This window comes from Rhinolophus sinicus, chromosome 5, assembly GCF_057876585.1.
Source record: "Rhinolophus sinicus isolate RSI-liver-muscle chromosome 5, RSI-T2T, whole genome shotgun sequence".
NCBI lineage: Eukaryota > Metazoa > Chordata > Mammalia > Chiroptera > Rhinolophidae > Rhinolophus > Rhinolophus sinicus.
The window spans coordinates 39027501-39043356 of NC_142505.1; the positions used below are offsets into that span (position 1 = coordinate 39027501).

Consider the following 15856-nt stretch of genomic DNA (forward strand, 5'->3'; position numbering starts at 1 on the left):
GGCAGCTGGCTTCTCCCAGAGAGGTGATCCAGGGAGGGAGGGAGGGAGGGAGGGAGGGAGGGAGGGACGGAGGGACGGAGGGAGGGAGGGAGGATATGAATATGCTCAAAACAGAAGCCAGTTTTTAAATAACCTAATCTTAGAAGGGACATCCCATCACTTCTACTGCACTCTATTGGTGAGAAGCAATTCAGTAAGGCCAGCCCTTATTGATACCTAAGGGATGGGTTACAGGAGGGTGTGAAACCAAGGGGCAGGGATCCCAGGGAGCAATCTTAGAGGCTGTTCGCCTCCATCTGAAGTGTTCCTGGCTTTCCCCCAAATGGCAGGTTGTTTCCCCTAATATCCATGGGCTGAAGATTTGGGGGCTTCCAGGGACACTAGAGGTGCTGTCCTGGCCACTCCTTTGTGCCTGAGGCATAGTCTCATTGGGAGCGGCCAGAGTGGTGAACCTATCTGTGGCCCCCAAAGGAGGGAGGAGGTAGTTTCTCAAACTGCAGCCATTGTTTTCTCCCCATCTTGTAGTTGAGGCTGTTGCCATGTTTCCCAGTAAGGAGGGGAGGCAATGGGCGTCTTATCACACACCCTTGTCAGCAGATTGGGTTGAGTCCAGGAGAAACTAGTATTAACTTGAAAGCCACCTTTAAACTCCCTTTTGCTTCTGATCTTCTTTCCTCAAATTTTCTTTTTTTGTTCCCAAGCCTGTCCATTGCCCTCACAGTAGCTTGCTGAATCGGCACTCAGGAGCTTCCTAATAGGGGTGAGGAAGGGCTACTGTGGAGATCCCTGGAAATATAGTAAGTGTGAAGAGAGGTCAGAACTGCTACTCAGGTCCGTCCAACTGCATTTACTCAGCATCTGTCCTGTGTTGGGTACAGGGGATCTGGAGACGTATAAAATACAGATATGTGCTTGCTCTCTGGGAAGGAGGGTTCACAATATTAGGAGAAAGACAGGTATACAAATGCAATGACAAAATAATGGAATAAATGTGATAAATACTTGATCAATATGCCCGTTTGCCACCCCACCCATGACTGCTCTGGTTCAGGAAGCATCATCTTTCGGTTGACTATTTCAGTAGCTTCCAAACTGGTTTCCTTCATCCGTTCACTCTGTTGCTGAGAGATCTTTCTAGAATGCAAATCTGACAATGTCACTACCTTGGTTAAAGGCTTCCCCAACTAATACATAGGAAAAGCCAAAGTCTTGGGATTGTCACCAAGACCCTAGCTACTGTCTACCCCTCCAGCTTTATCTCACTACCTTCTGCTCACATTCCAGACATACCACAGGCTTTATGTTGTGGTAGGTACAGACCTGGCCCACTGCCTCCAGCAGCTAATTCGTGTAGCCACCTCCATGAGGAAGCATTCCCAGATTGCCCTTCCCAGTCTGGGAAAGGAGCCCTACAGCCTCCATTAAAGTATTGCCTTCGCAGGGTTGGATTGTCTTTACTTGTCAGTGTCCCAGATGAAATGGGAGCTCTGCAGCTGGGCTTTTCGGTGCTCGGCACAGAGAGGGCTGGGGTCAGACGAAACGGCTGTGGAATAGAAGTGAAGTCAACTATGGGAGCACAGAAGAAGGCCCTCCCAGACCAGGAACTTTAAATTTCTCCAAGGGAGCACAGACGCTGGAAGCACCCCCTGGGCCTCAGTTCTGGCCACGCCCTCTTCCTTATCTCTCCACTCAAGCTCGCAAAGCTGCGGCCCACCAAGCAGCCCACCTTCGGCGCTGGTAACCGGCTGAGCAGCGAGACTCATTTCCCTGCTACTCGGGTGGGCCGGGAAGGCTCGGTGCAGCAAGTGCAGTATGCAATTGGACTTTAAGTGATGAGTTGGAGTTTGATCTTAAAAAATAAAGTGTGGACAAGTATCTGAGGAAGAGGATATTAAACAATCCTCCTTCCCCAGCTGCTGTTTCCCACGTGCGTTGGGTAAAGTCATCAAAGCTGCGGATTGACTCTGGGTATCTCCTCCCCCACAAGGGCACCCACCCTTGTTTTCCCGGCGCGATTGAATGAACGGAGGCGGACCCACGCGCATGAATGAGTGCATGAGTGAGGGAGTGCGCCGGCGAGCGGGTGAATGGCGACCGCGCTGCAGACTCCTCACAGGGGAGCGGGCGCGGGCTCCACTTCCCTCTCCCGCCAGCTGGTGGCCTCGGGAAGGTGGCGGCGCCGGCAGCGGCCCGAGCTGGGACGGGCCGGGACGCGGGATGGTGGGGGAAGGGGCGTTCCCCGCGGCCGCGCCTTCCGCGGCTATTGGATTAGTGGCCTTCAGGGATGAGCTCAGCCGGATCGGCTTTCAGCTGCAGCCTCCGGGCCGGCCGGGAAGGCGGGGAGCGGGCGGCGGTGGAGAAGGAGGGGGAGGCGGCGGCGGCTGCAGCATCCAGAGCTAGCCGCGGCGGGCGGCGCGCCCCGCGCACAAAGGCGCCCAGCCCCTGGGGAGGGCGACGAACGCACCGCAGCCCCGGCCCGGGCCCTAGCTCCAGCCACTGCTGCTTGCGCCCAGGAAGCGGAGGAAGACTCTGGGCACTCCAAGGGCCGGCGGCCGAGGCGCGGCCCGTGAGCCCTGAGCTCGGCACTCGCAGCCCTTTGGGTCCCGCGCAGAGCTTCGGCGCGGCTAGAAAGGTGGCTTCCGCGCGCCCCCGGGATCCGCGCAGGAATGCGCTTCCTCACTCTCACCTGACCTTTGGCACCCGAGCGCCAACTTCCCCAAGAACGCTCCAACTCCAGGCCACCCTGCGGGGTAGAGGGGGCGCTGCTGCGGGGCACCAGCCGTGAGGACGCTCCCCTAAACCCGGGGAGCGAGCCTGCATCTTCAGGGTCGCTGGTGCGCCCCTGAGTGGGCGGCGGCTGCAGACGCCTCTCCCGAGAGCTCAGGACCTGCCAGCTCTGGCGATTCCTCACGGGCAGACGCTTGCCCTCTCTTTTATGGTGAGTATTCTTCAGCTTCTGATAAGGGGCGCCCCGGGGGCGCGCGGGAGCGGGAAGCTGAGATCTGGCCGTGCGGACCGCGTGCCGGCCGGCACTCGCCAGAGCGGGCGCTCCTGGCGCGGGTCCTGTCCGGATCCCCCGGAATTCCTCTGTGCGGTCTCTAGCAGTCGGAGCTGGTTGGTTTGCGCGCAGCCGTGGGGCGCAGCCTGGAGCCGCAGGTTCGAAGCCCGCTGCTTCTCTGCGTAATGGAAACAGTACAAAAAACCTGCCCCCCCCCCCGCCCCGTCACCCTCCTTGGATTTGGGTCCAAGATCCGTTACTCACAGGCTAGGTGACCTTGGGCAAGTCACCAAACCTCGGTTTCCTTACCCGTAGGATGGGGATGGTAATGGTACCCGTTTTTAGGGGTACTGGTAAGATCTATGGGGTGGTGCTTGTAACGTACATGGATCTGTGCCTGCTATATAGGAAGCACTCAGTCAAATGTTAGCTAACATTATTATCAGCTGTGTGAGCTCAAGCGTGCCATCAACTTTCCCGAGCTGCAGTAGCTCCCTGGTCTATGTAATAAGGACCATAAGTTCTTGGCGGGGGGAGGGGGGTGTTCGTCGGTTATGAGGGGATTTGGAGTTGTGGACGTCAAGCGCCGGGCACGCTGTAGGCGCTGGTGAAGTGGTGGCTGTTGTTATCGTTTATTCTTGACGCTGGATAGTGTGGCTGGTCGCTGGGCCCGAGCGCTGCTCGGGGGCGGGGGCAGTTCCTGGCCTTGCTTGGAGACAAACTTGGAGGTGCTAGGGAAGGGAGGGGTCGTGGGCTCCGCGAGTCACTGACAGGGCGTTGGGGGTTGGGGTCTGAGAAGGAGGGAGGAGGCCAGAGCCTGGAGCGCGGCAAATGTGTACGTCCGGGTAGTGCAGGACGCGCCACGGGCTCCGAGCCAGAAGGGAACGCCAAGCCCAGAAGCTCTCCCTGGCTAGAGAAGCCGAGGGGAGAGGGGGCCGAGTAGCTGCCCCTGCCTCCCGGATGGCCCAGCGTGGGCTATCGAAGACTGGAAGGGAGAGGAGGGCACTTCTGAACCGCTGTCACCAGGAGGTGGAGGGCTCTCGGCTCTAAAATCAGGCTTGAGTTCAAATGCCGCCTCCACCATTCGCCCGCCGTGTGACCTTGGACAAGTACTCTGATCTCTCCCAGCTCAGTTTCCTCCTCCTGGGGGAGGTTGGGGTTGAAAGTCGGAGTTCTCTCCTCTCTAGGAATCTGAGCCCCCATCCTCCCACCCACGTTCTGCCACCCCCCCAAGTCCGTACCCCCCCCCCCCCCAATCTGATGAGCTTAAATCAGGAAGATGTTATGCCTGAGTCTCAGGTAACTGCTGTTAAAAGGAAAATTCAGGATCTGCCCACCCTCTTCCCTTCAGTCACTGCATCCTGAACCTAAGGAAGAAGAGATCAGTCAGTGCACTCTAATTTCCCACCTTGGGCTTCTACCCTCCAACCAAATCCTGCAGCTTCTGTTAGTGGGGCTAAGAGAGAATCCCTCCTCATCCCCAAAACCCTTCATTTATTTTAAGTGCTGCTGATTAATGGAGTTTGTAGAAAGACAATGTGTCAGTAGCATGATGTAAAAATGCTTCACTCAATGGCATTGTCCTCTGAGACACATACCCTCTGATTAATTCCATTTTTTTAACTTCCTTTAAAAAAAGTAATAAAAGTCATTTAAGCTAGCTTTAGCAAACAACAAACAAAATTCAACTTGCCAGCCATTCCACTCAAATATCTCTCCAGTTTGTATTTCTATTTTATTTCAAAGACTGATAAATTCAATTATATAAAAATAAGTTCTACAGGGAAATGAAATCACCATAAACAGTCAAAAGACAAACTGGGGAGAGAACTGCCACTCCTATCACAAAAGGCTCATCTCTTTAAGATGTAAAAGGTTCCTCAAGTCAGCAAGCAAAAACCCCAAAACAAAGACATAAACAGTTACACACAACATGAAATGGAAATAACACTTAAGCATATGACAAGATGCTCTGCCTCACTCAATAAGAAAAATGCGAGCTAAAACTATAATAAGATACAATTTTTCACGTATCATATTAGCAAATAGTATCAACCATTTATGAGAAACATCCTTTAAAAATATAAATAGATCAATAGGGCCCTATCTTAGAACCTTCTCCAGGGTGCCGTGGAGTAAAATCTAGATGCCCCCAGAGCCATCCAGGTCTGATTACCGCCCCTTCCACCTCTTTCTTACCATTTTCCTCTCCCATTACTCCCTGGCTTTTTTGGTTTTGCTCCAATACTCCAAGGAGTTTTTCATTTCCTGTTCCCCCTGCCTAGACTACTTTCCCCCTGGCTTTTAAGACTGGCTCCTTTTCCTCATTTAGGCAGGCTTGCCCTTGGGGAAGCTTCACTTCTATCCTAGGAAGTGGCCAAGGCCTGGGCCACTGCAGATTCTCACCCATTGGGAAAACCCAGTATAACTCACCATACAGAACAGGACCTACTTAACTTTCCCTGAATTGGGTGGCCTGTGGTCACATAGCCAGGCTCTTCAAAGGTCCCTTCTGTATTGGTACAGGAATAAATGAAGGGTCTTGGACAGCACCCCACCCCCCAGCTACAACAGACTACTCCATGTGGAAAATCTGGGGGTGTGGGGGGGGTGAGAGCTGGAGCAAATTTACCAGAAGTCTCTGCCTCATAAGCACTTCTTAAAAACTGAGTACATAAATGTGTACACTTAACTTATGTGAACATAATCATACATACTTGGTCAAAAAGATCAACAGTATAAAATAAATAAAACAGCAACATATGTTTAATAAAACATGGTCCCTAAATAAGTCCACTGGTTTATCTGCTGCTGCTCATCTTAAGAAAGAGGGATCTGTTCTGAGGCTGTAGGAAAACCATTGTCTGCGCCGAACCCTCTGGGAAGAAGATGGCGAACCCACCTCACATATCATGAATCTTACGGACCTTCAGAAGGACATTCCAGGGCAGGGTTAATTGCATGTGATTTTCGCTTCACATACTGAATTTAGAACTTAATCCCCATTTAAAATGTGCATTTTAATTATGAAAAGAAGTCTCTTGTTAAAAATGCAAACCATACAAGAGTTTTAGAGTACGTATTTGTTCTTCAATCCAACAAGTGCTTTCTAATGCAGCCAGAGGTAGCAGATGCTGGCTGGGTGCTGGTAGGAGGTAAAGCCTAAGTGGGGCTATGGTCTCACCAGCAAGAAATGCAACAGGTGGTGTGGAAGATAGCCACCACCGGAATCAACAATAAGAATGAGGGCATCGACAACAAGAAAGGGGAGGATACAGGAGGAAGGAGGGCAGCCACAGAGTCTGCCCGGCCTTGTTGGGGGTCGGGTAGGGATGAATGAGTGTCAGCCAGACAAGGGAAGGTGGGAAGTCTCCCAAGACACCGAGGTATGTGGTGCCAGGGGGAGTCTGATGGCACTGGTTTGTAGTGGGCCATGCTGGGAGACTGGGCGTGGGAGAAATAAGCCACAGCAGGTCTTGAAGATGCTTGTGTGCTAAGGGGTGCAACTTCTCCCTGGAGAAGCCACCTGGAGAGTTGAAAGAGAAGATGGGTAGGCAGTTTGGTCAGATTTACCCCTTGGCAGCATGGAAGGTAGGTTGGGGGACACAGACTAGAGTCAGGGAGCCCCCTTAGGAGACCGTTTCAGTAATCCAGGCAAGGGAAGTCGAAGACATTGAATGAGGGAGACTGAGAGATGAGAAGTGGGGTGTGCAGAGAGGAACCCGGTATGCCAGAGAGGGAAGAGGCTGAGTTCTGCCCTGGGTGTATGAATTCTGAGGTGCCAGTGGGTCCCTCAATGTCTGACATCTGGAGAAGGTGGGTATGCCCACAGGGAGAGGCTTAGGGCGGAAAGAGGCCAGCTGGCTTACAAGGTCATTTGAAGGAGCCCTAGTGTGGGATGGCCAGAGGCTTCCAGGTAGATGGGTCTGGTGCTAAGGAGAGAATGCAGAGCTGGAGACTCAGTTTGGGGGAACCTGCAAAGGCTGGAAATGTCAGTCATAAGAGGAGAGAGAGAGAGAGAGACAGAGAGAGACAGAGAGAGACAGAGACAGGAGCCGAAGGAGAAGATGTGACCTAAGGGACACAAGACTTATTCGGTGGCAAGGTAGACCCTGGAGCCAGGAGGTGGCAGGAAGCTGCTGTGAGCCCTATACCTTCATTCGCTAATAGGAGCAGAGGGAGAGGCCCAGAGCTGCTCCAAAGTTACCCACTTGGCTTTTAATTCTGTGAAATGTCATTTGTGGTGAACCTGGAGTTCTGCCTTCTTCAGAAAAAATAGTGAGGCCTAATGCAATTAGTTGGGCGACAGAGACGTCTCACCTGTCAGCCACATACTATGAGATATGCAAGTCAGATTTCTGGGGCCGAGTAGCTCCCTTCCACCTGGCACTGCCTCTCTCCTTTCTCTCTGGGTCTCCCTGTCTCCGTGCTTCCTCACCATCCCCTCTTCCTTTCTAGTCTCCTTCCACCATCTCCAATATGACCTCAGAAACCCCTCAGGCTTAACAGAGGGACCTTCAGAGAAATCCCAGCAGGTTCCCTCTATGATATCCCAGATCAAGTCTGAGGCATGAATAGGTTCGCTTTCCTTGTAGGCAGACTGATTTTTTAGACAACCAGTTATATACCAACTGGGCAGAGTTCAGCTTGGGAGAGAAATGAGGGCCTGGATTTGAAGATTGTTGTGTTTTCGTCATAGGAGTCTTCCCAAGAGGGTCCCATTATGCAGCACCCGCCCCTACCCCTCTCCTCCAGCTCTGCTCCAGCCTGAGTCATGCTGGGACTCACAGAGGCCAGCTGTCTTGCAGAACAACCCACATGTGCCTGGGGCAGCCCTCTGGGGCAGCTGCAACATTGACCAGGCCTGCCAGGAAGGTGTGTCTCTTTCAAACGACCTTGCAGAGCATGCTGGCCTGGTCACTGGCCAGCAAACCTCCTTCACCCCATCCCTTGCTTGCTCTTTTTGCTGGCTGACAGCCTGAGCTTCCGCCGTGGGGGCTCCTGGCTCAGTCATGCATGGGAGGATTCCCATGGAAACCCTGCAAGAAGGAGAGGCTCAGGGAAGCCTCATTGATTCCCGCTCCAGGAAGACAGCCTGGAGACGGTTCCACCTGGAAGTGGACAGATGGCTCTCTCTGTGAGCTCTTGGGAAGGCAGGGCTTTCCCAGCCCGTTGTAGCATGAGCTCCATGCATGTGTATAACGGGAAAAGCTAATGGACGGACGCCTATGAATAAAACCTGGGGGAGGGGCGTTCTTTAGCTCATTCATCATTGGCAGGTTCATTCTCAATGAGCATCTTTTAATACAACAGCCTCTCTACTTAATATTTGTACCAAGAAAATCTTAAAAATTTGCCAGTCGAACCAGGTCCACGTAGGTATCATTGTTTCTGTACAAATTGTACAGAGATGAAACCTGACGCATGCGTACCGCGCTCCCAGTGCCCGCCTCAGTGAGGTGATTTCTAAGGCAGCAGGTTGCTGTTATTTGTTTGCTCATCATACGTAGATGTTCACCCATCACTTTCTCTGAACCAGAACCGTGCAGAGTCCTGGGGACTCTAGTGAGGAGACTCAGCCGTGCTCTTTTTGTTCCCCGTCTGGGGGGAGGGAGACAGCTAAGAAGATGTCACGGCCCCTTGTGATAAGTCTGTGGTGGAGACGGGTACAGGACCTCTGGAAGCAGGGGGAGGGAGTGGAGAGCCCCCAGAGGCGCGGATATCTGAGGCGAATGACTTACCCGGATGTGTTCATGGCGAGGCTGTGCAGGGAGAGGGAAGGGACCATGGCAGCAGCATGTCAGGACATGGATGTGGGGCCTACGTGTGCCTGTAGGGAGATTCAGGCAGGTTGGTGAAGAGGCAGTGAAGGCGTTCATGGAGGAAGATGGGCCAGGGAAGAACGGGTTTGGGAGGGTTAGGGTTTGGAGTCTGCACCTGATCCTGAAAGCCATGGAGAGACTGTGAAGGATCTTAATCAGAGAGCGTGATCAGACCAGATGTGTGTTGTACAAGTGCTGTAGTATGTAGTTGAAAGCAGCGTACGGTCTACTAAAGGAATTCAAGTGGTATCCAACTGCACTGCCTTTTACAGTCCTTGTGATTATTCAGACCTGCCACTGGGTCTGACCCCTTCGTGTGAGCTCTCCCTAAGGGGAAGTGATTGGGTCTTAGACTTTCCTGTAGCCTCAGATCCCAGGGAGCTGTCATTACTGCTGCTTAAATGAAAGAATGAAATCCACATCCACCCACTATCCGGGCAAGTCTGAAGCCAAAGGCCACGCTGAGCAGAGGGCATTTCACCCCATCATTACCAATTCCTGCGGCCGTCAGGTCATGGGGCAAACCCTGTCCTGGGTAAGTCCAGCCAGCCAGACCTCTGAGAATGGGATTTTGGGTCCTGGAGACTCACATTTTGCAAACCGCTGAGGTTCCTTAAGCAGTGTGACACCAACCCGTCACGTCTCCTCATTTCCCTGTCGACTGCGATACCTGCCCGGGTCCTAGGAAGGGCAGGTGGCAATTTGAGGTTTTGTTTTCTTGCTCTGCCATCATTGAAGTCCTGGGGCGATCCTTCCAGATAATGTCATTAAGCATCCCCATCCAAGCATGGCCTGAGACACTGAGTTTGGTTTGGGGGGGGACCCACACTTAGGCATTGCTCAGTATGCCTTCTGCTTGCTGGGCTGAGATCTGATATTATTACCGGTACTATCAGGAAGTTAGACTCTCTTGTCTCTCTGGTGTCACTGGCCCAGTGCCACAGGCTGTGGTGGAGACAAAGAGAGAAATGTGACAAGCGCCCGCTGCCTCTGGCTGGAGAGAGATGACAGGGATTGAGCCTGACCTGGCCACCACTGTGTCCCTAGCGCTTAGCAGCACAGAGCCTGGCACATGGAAGGCATCTACTAATATTTGTCGAACACGTAAATGAGGACGAGAAGCAGGAAGGGTGCACAGCGGTGTCTAACCAAGGGGCAGACTGGATGCAGACAAGTGTCAGCCACTCGGAGGTGGTGACCATGTTATGGCAGAACTAGGTCCCATGTTGCCACTTCCTGATTCCAGCCCTGGCCCTATTCCTGCCATGTCCCTTACAGAAAGCTGAAAATGAAATCTTCCTGAAGCCAGCGTCTCCTCTCCACACCATGACGTGTACTCTGCCCTATCCTCAAAGCGCTGCGCCTGTGTCTGTGCATGGGGCACGCAAGGAAGCCCCGGTGAAAACTTCCTGTCATCAGAGGAATGACTCTCACGGGTGAAACGAGCAGCTGAGCAGAACCAGAAAGTCCTGGCTGACTCGGATGGACAGCGGTGTGGGGCAGGCACCTAGAGGCTTGGTGGGACCGGGCAGCCGTCCTGGAGGAGGTGGAGCTCTTGGGCAGGATTGGGGAGGTGAGAGAGGACAGCTGGGGGCCCCACCCAGCTGGACAAAGACATGAAGTTTGACCTGTGACGCTGGTTTAGGTGTTGGGACTCTGCATTTTTAACTTCCTGTCTGCCAGCTCTGGCCTTGGCCCTGCCTTCAGCTGGTCATTCTGTTTCTCGATTCTGATCTTGGCTGTTGCCCTGGACAAGGTCCATGGGACCCAAACCAAGTTACTTAGCCCCATTTTAATTTGGTAGTTGAGTCACCAGTCGCAGGAGACTGTAGGAGCTGGAGCTCCTCCAGGGCGAGAAGTACAGAGGCAGTGAGTCCCAGCTGGGCGCAGGGCACGGAAGGGCAGACTGGAGCCCTCCCTATAGGCCCGGGTCTGGGCTAGAAGCAGGAGACCCTCTGAATAAGACTCTTCACTCTGCTGTTGAGCATTTACATTGATCTCCATCCTTTGCTGCTATGAACCACGGTGCCCTTCGCTTCTATAGCTGAATCCTCGTGCACACCCATGGTTGTTTCATTAGGATACAGGTGGAGAAATGGCAATGTTGGAGGACATACACAGTGTAAAGGAGCACCTAACATTCCCCGGGTGCCTCCTGGGTGCCCTGCCATTCCAGACTTTACAGATGTCTACTCCGATCCTCGCCAAGGCAGGCAAGTTTAGCTCATAGTTAACAGTACTTTTCAGATGAGTCTCAGAGAGGTTAAGTCCTTGCCCAGGGCCCAATGGACCAGCAGGAATTCAAACCCTATCCTTTCCTTATATAGCACTGTCACCAGTTGTCCTCAGTGGATGGCCGTTAGTGGACATGAGCACTGCACTCTTGGCCCCATCTCGTGGGGAAGCAGCAAAAGGGCTGTCTGTTCTATGTCCACCTTGCCCCGGCCCCACTGTTTGCAGTCCTCTGGATCCCCGCCAGCCACTGAGAGGGGAGAAGTCTTGCGGCCTCAAGACTACAGCCAAGAGGGCGAGTACCTTGCCCTCAGTGACCCAGCATGGGTCTCCTCCGGGGCTGCTGCTTGGCTGTTGCTTTCAAACACCTTCACAGTGTCTCTTCCACAACAATGACAACAACAAAGTCGGCATGGTTGTGGACATGTCCCTTAGAAATGTCCTGAGTGGGCCATACAGAGCTGATTACACTCAGTGCCATGAAAAGGCTCTGTTCCAAACAGAGGAAACTGGGAGAGCATAGGCTTGTCCTCCTGTGGCCCTGGGGCCCCTCCAGCCCTGCCACTTACTGGGAACTTCTCCCTGGGAACCTGTTTCCTCTTTTGAATAAAGGGGCACATGCCTCATAGTTCCTGTGAAGCAGTTGTCATGCCACCTGGCACAGAGTGAGTGCAAATATTTAAGGTTGGTTATGGAGAAAGCAGAGGGGAGTGGACGCAGTTGGGACTTTGGGTTCAAGCTACTCAGGGTGGAACCAGCCCTGCCATCGTTTAAATATGTGACTTTGGCAGGGCTGAGTCCTCTTGAAGCCTCGTTTGTCTAGTTTCCTGGTCTGTTAGAATGGGAGCATAAGGTGACTTGAAGTGAATTAAAAATGTGGCAGATTCCAACACTCTTGGCCTCCAAGTCAGATACCCTTGGACAGACTGTACAAGCTTCCAGAGAGGGCCCTAGGTGAGGGTGTCGGTTCTAACGATTAAATCTACACTATGTGCCCTGTATCTCTCACATGTTGTCTTGCATTTCTCATAACCTGGTTGAGGCTCAAGGGCTGGGTGAGACCCTTTGGGTTAAATGCTTCACCCCCTTCCTCCCTTCCTTCCCTCCTCCCCTCCCTCTCCTTCCACCTTAATGGTAGCATACTATACATAGTACCTTGGTGTTTGACCTCATCTATCTGTTACATCTTCTATATTAGTACATTCTTTTCTCCAGCTGCATAGCATTCCATTATATGGATTTACCATCATTTATAATCTTCTTGACAGTCTTCAGTGCAATAAAAGCAGAACTTCTAACAAAAAAAATTTTATTCTGTCTTTAGTTTTGGTGTCTCCCAATATTTTTCTATTACTAACAAAGCTGCATATCTATATATGTAATATATATAATTACATATACATGCTTTACATATTATATAATACACACATAATACATATTACAGGTATACATATATACACATATATATGTTGTTTTGCACATTCGAGAGCCTATCTGAATAACTGCCGGAAGTGGACTTGCTAGGTCAAAGGGTATATGCTGAGGTTACACCATTTTACTGTCAGTTCTGCAGTGTATGAGCCTGTCTGCTTTGCCAAGAAGGTGTTACCCAACTTTCTGATCTTCACTAATCTGATACACCACAATGGCAATTCAAACTTGTTTCTCTTTTAGTATGTATTAGGTTGGTGCAAAAGTAATTGCGGTTTAAAACGCTAAAAATAATTGCAAAAACCACAATTACTTTTGCACCAACCTAATGTTTGGTAGATAGAACATCTTTTCAAAGGAGCTGTTTGTTTTTCATTTTGTGTGAACTGTTGTATCCTGTCACATTTTACATTTGGGTTTGTCTCTTCTTACTCATTGGTAGGAGTTTGTCATATTTATTTATGATGTGTGTCGCGCATAGCTCCTCATATTAAAACAACTGTTATAACAGGTCTAACTTTTTTTGTGTTTTTTGCTATGCCATTTGGTTATTTCCCGTTTTTATTTCTTATTTTACATATTTGTATCTTCTGCCCTTCTCTTTTAAATGATTAGATTAAATTATTTTTATGGCTTATTTTTTATTTAGTCATTGAAGCCATGCATTTAAAGTGTATATAGTAATATGTGAAAATGTTAACTATTAAATTTTAGGTGAGATAACCTGAATAAAGGCCCATGATGCCAATTTTTAAAAAGAAAATTCACTAATACTTTATAGACAAAAAAAAAAAAAATACATCCAAATGTTAACAATGCTTATATCTGGTTAATGAGATAGAAGGTGATATTTAGTTTTTGTACATTTTTTCTACGTTCTAAAATTTAGAAATTGACTTAATGTTTTTTAATTAATAGACTTTATTTTTTAGAATCATTTTAGATTTATGGAAAAACTAAGCAGATAGTACAGAGTTCCATATACTCACGCCCAGTTTCCCCTACATGTTATAACATCTTACATTAGTATGGTACATTTATCTCAATTAATGAACCAATATTGATTATTGTTGTTAACTAAAGACCATACTTCATTCAGATTTCTTTCGTTTTTACCTAATGTCCTTATTCTGTTACAGTATCCCATCCAGGTACCACATTACATTTAGTAGTTATGTCTCCTTAGACTCCTCTTGGCTGTGACAGTTTCTCAGACTTGTCTTTAATGGCCTCAACAGTTTGTAGGAGCACTGGTTAGGAATTTTGTTGGAATTTGTCCTATGTTTTTCACATGATGAGACTGGAGTTAGGGGTTCAGAGGCAGAGAACCATAGAGGTAATGTGTTATTTCATTACATCATATTAAGGGTACATACTATCAGCATGATAAATATAATAGATAATAATATAATAACAATATAATATATAATATAGATTAAATGATTGAATTAATGGTTTATATGTTTTATTGGTTTGTTTATTTTTTTTGTTTTTTTTAATTGGGGAAGGGGAACAGGACTTCATTGGGGAACAGTGTGCCCTTCTAGGACTTTTTTCCAAGTCAAGTTGTTGTCCTTTCAGTCTTAGTTTTGGAGGGCGCAGCTCAGCTCCAGTTGCCCGTTGCTAGTTGCAGGGGGCGCAGCCCACCATCCCTTGCGGGAGTCCAACCGGCAACCTTGTGGTTGAGAGGATGTGCTCCAACCAACTGAGCCACCTGGGAGTTCAGTGGTGGCTCAGCTCAAGGTGCCATGTTCAATCTTAGTTGCAGAAGGCGGAGCCCAACATCCCTTGCGGTTCTCCAGGAGTTGAACTGGCAACCTTGTGGTTGAGAGTCCACTGGCCCATGTGGGAATCAAACCGGCAACCTTCAGAGTTAGGAGCACGGAGCTCCAACCGCCAGAGCCACTGGGCCTGCCCTAGTCGATTTTATTATGCTTAATTTGTGTATCTTCATTCTTTTTTTATTTACTAGTATAAGTACAACAGTCATGATTTCCTCTGAGCACTACTTTAGTGGGACCACAAGTTTACTGTATGGAATGATTTTTGTTATTCTTATTTTCTAGATATCCTTCAATTTTTATATAGATTTCTTTTGTGATCTAAGTTGTTTAAAAGAGAGTTTTCTAAAAATGTTCAAGTGGTAGGGTTTTGTGATCCATAATTTTGTGATTAATATCTAGTTTTTCTTCTGTGTAGCAGATTATTATTCCTGCTTTCTTGGTGAGTTTTTATTGTGGCCTAATATATGGGAATATTTTTTTGGAAATATGCATCAATTAAAACTATCTTATTAATTATGCAATTTTGGTTTTTCTATGTCTTTACCTAATTTGGTCCACTGAAGAATCATGAACTGAAAGAAGTGAATTAAAATCACCTTCCTTTGCTATGTATCTATCTGTTCTTCCTTATATTTCTTGTAGCTTTTGCTCTTAATTTTGGTGCTGTTATTGGGTGTATTAGATATTCAACTGTGGATCATTCTTTATTATTGTAAAGTGTTCTTGATCTCATTTAAAATCGCTTGCCTTGAATTCAACTCTACTTGCCTAATATTAAGGTTATGGTGTCTGTTTAGTTTGAGGTAGCATTTACCTAGTATATATTTGCTCTTTCTTTATTTTTAAAATTGTCTAATTACTTTGTTTGGGGGATTTCTTTTATGGGAAACATACTGTTGAGGGTTTTGTCTTGTTCTCCAATGTTAGAATTCTTTCTTTTTAGTAGTGTTCTGTGGCCATTCATTGGCATAGCTAGTATTTTGGTCTTAGTTTCCTATCATATTTTATGTCTTTGTCTTTTTGCTTCTACTGCTTCTTAAAACAAAATCTTTTCATGCTATGGTCAGTTTTATTTTGTGTTGTATTCCTTCTGACAATTGGAAGATTTGTATTTTATTTTTAGTTCTTTGGGAGCCTTTATAACTGTGTAAAATGTATTAATCTTTTTCTTTTTTTTAATATATACTAAGTCGTCTCCCTTCTGAAATCAGTGATTACAAAATTAGTTTACAAACTTGGTCACAAGTTTTACCTGCTTTGTGACAGTTTTTTTTTTTTTTTTTTTTAGGTGAGTTTTCTTTGTTTACCATATATATTTTTCTCTGTTCTTTTTCTCTTTTATTTCTCCGCTAGCATCTTTGACTATCTTGTGTGCTGGTCCCTCTTTGAAACAGGCGAAACTTCTCAGATCAGCATTTTGCAGGGGGTGCATGCAGAGGAGGTGCCAGGAAGTATTTTAGGAGAGCAGATGGCTGCCGGGTTCATGGTAACTTTGTTCACAGGACTGTGGCAGTGATTTCTTTTAGCTTCTACCCAGACAGCAGAGATCCACAGCTATAGGCTTTCCCCAATTCAGGCCCTTCTCTGGC

General features: G+C 48.6%; 1 protein-coding gene and 1 long non-coding RNA gene across 2 annotated transcripts in view; one reads left to right on the plus strand and one right to left on the minus strand.

Moving 5' to 3' along the window:
- The window catches only part of LOC141567217 (uncharacterized), a 4737-nt gene extending 1911 nt beyond the window's left edge, over window positions 1–2826 (minus strand). The window contains exons 1-2 of the long non-coding RNA XR_012489683.2: window positions 2687–2826; window positions 1321–1543 (exon numbers count right to left, since the gene is read on the minus strand). This is a non-coding gene — a long non-coding RNA (uncharacterized LOC141567217). The remainder of the gene's footprint in view (window positions 1–1320; window positions 1544–2686) is intronic.
- SPSB4 (splA/ryanodine receptor domain and SOCS box containing 4) overlaps window positions 2803–15856 on the plus strand; it is a 76138-nt gene continuing 63084 nt past the window's right edge. Inside the window, exon 1 of the mRNA XM_019747450.3 lies at window positions 2803–2938. The gene's annotated coding sequence lies outside the window, so the exon portion shown is untranslated. The remainder of the gene's footprint in view (window positions 2939–15856) is intronic.